Source organism: Colobus angolensis, unplaced genomic scaffold (assembly GCF_000951035.1).
Source record: "Colobus angolensis palliatus isolate OR3802 unplaced genomic scaffold, Cang.pa_1.0 Scaffold47, whole genome shotgun sequence".
NCBI classification, from domain to species: domain Eukaryota; kingdom Metazoa; phylum Chordata; class Mammalia; order Primates; family Cercopithecidae; genus Colobus; species Colobus angolensis.
The window spans coordinates 3,750,157-3,752,075 of NW_012118154.1; the positions used below are offsets into that span (position 1 = coordinate 3,750,157).

The window sequence follows — 1,919 nt, forward strand, 5'->3', positions numbered from 1 at the left end:
AGAGTTTCGCTCTTTTCACCCAGGCTGCAGTGGTGCAATCTAGGCTCACTGCAACCTCTGCCTTCTGGTTTCAAGCGATTCTCCTGCCTCAGCCTCTCAAGTAGCTGAGATTACAGGCACCCACCATCATGCCTGGTTAATTTTTGTATTTTAGTAGAGATGGGGTTTCACCATGTGGGCCAGACTGGTCTCGATCTCCTGACCTCGTGATCCACCCACCTCAGCCTCCCAAAGTGCTGGGATTACAGGTGTGAGCCACCGTGCCTGGCCTTTTCTTTTCCTGAGTCTCGCTCTGCGCCCGGGCTGTGCCCGGCCCGACTGTGCCTCCTTTCATGCAACCATGCTGTTTCCCACTTTCAGTAACAATATTCAAGAAATCACATGAGATATACAACACTACTATAAAACAGGCTTTGTATTAGATGACTTTGCCCAACTATAAGGTAACTTAAATGTTCTGAACACGTTTCAACTAAGCTAGGGCTGAGTGTGGTAGCTCGTGCCTGTAATCCCAGTACTTGGGGAGGCTGAGGTGGAAGGATTGATTGAGTCCAGGGGTTTGATACCAGCATGGGCAACATAGCAAGACCTTGACTCCACAGAAAATAAAAAATTAGCCGGGTGTCGTGGCATGTGCCTGTAGTCCTAGCTACTTGGGAGGCTGAAATCACGGGAGCCCAGGGAGGTCAAGGCTGCAGTGAGCTGAGATCGTGCCACTGCACTCTAGCCTGAGTGAGAGAGAGAGACTCTGCCTTAAAATAAATAAATACATAAATAAATAAATAAAATTAGCTGGGTATGGTGGCTCACACCTATAATCCCAGCACTTTGGGAGGCCAAGGCGGGCAGATCACATGGTCAGGAGTTTGAGACCAGCCTGGCCAACATGGTGAAACCCCATCTCTACTAAAAATACAAAAATTAGCCGGGGCGTGGCGGCACACACCTGTAATCCCAGCTACTCAGGAGGCTGAGGCAGGAGAATCGCTTGAACCCGGGAGGCAGAGCTTGCAGTGAGCTGAGATCGGGCCACTGCACTCCAGCCTGGGTGACAGAGCGAGACTCCGTCTCAAAATAAATAAATAAATAAAATAAAATAAAATAAAATAAAAAATAAAAATTAGGCAGGCATGGTGGTGTGGGCCTGTAGTTCCAGCGACTTGGGAGGCTGAGCTGGGAGGATGGATGGAGCCTGGGAGGTGGAGGCTACAGGGAGCTGTGAGTGCACTACTGTACTCTATCCAGTCTGGGTGACAGAGCAAGACCTTGTCTCAAAAAAGTAGGCTAGAGACCAGCCTGGGCACTACAGTGAGACCCTATCTCTACAAAAAATTTAAAAAATTAGCTGGGTGTGGTGGTGTACTCCTGTGGTCCTAGCTACTGGGGAGGCAGAGGTGGTGGGATTGCTTGAGCCCAGGAGTTCAAGGGTATAATGAGCTATGATCACATCACTGTAATCCAGCCTGGGCAACAGAGCAAGATGCTGTCTCCATTAAAAATAAAGTAAAAGTAGACTAAAAAAAGCAGGTCAGGTGCAGTGGCTCACGCCTGTAATCCCAGCACTTTGGGAGGCCGAGGCAGGTGGATCACAAGGTCAGGAGTTTGAGACCAGCCTGGCCAACACGGTGAAATCTCATCTCTACTAAAAAAACCAAAAAATTAGCCGGGCGTGGTGGCGGGTGCTCGTAGTCCCAGCTACTCGGGAGGCTGAAGCACAAGAATTGCTTGAACCGAGGAGGTGGAGGTTGCAGTGAGCCAAGATCACGCCACTCCACTCCACTCCAGCCTGGGCAACAGAGTGAGACCCAGTCTCAAAGAAAAAAAAAAAAAAAAAAAAAAGAAAATAAATTGACCCTGAGCATAAAACAAGTCTTGGTGGATCCAGATCATCGTAGACAAGAGATGAAATCCTCCAGGGT

At 48.9% G+C, this 1,919-nt stretch overlaps 1 protein-coding gene across 3 annotated transcripts in view; it reads right to left on the bottom strand.

The window, feature by feature from the left end:
* Positions 1 to 1,919, bottom strand: part of TP53 (tumor protein p53) — an 18,988-nt gene that overhangs the window by 3,085 nt on the left and 13,984 nt on the right. The gene's annotated exons all lie outside the window — the stretch shown is intronic.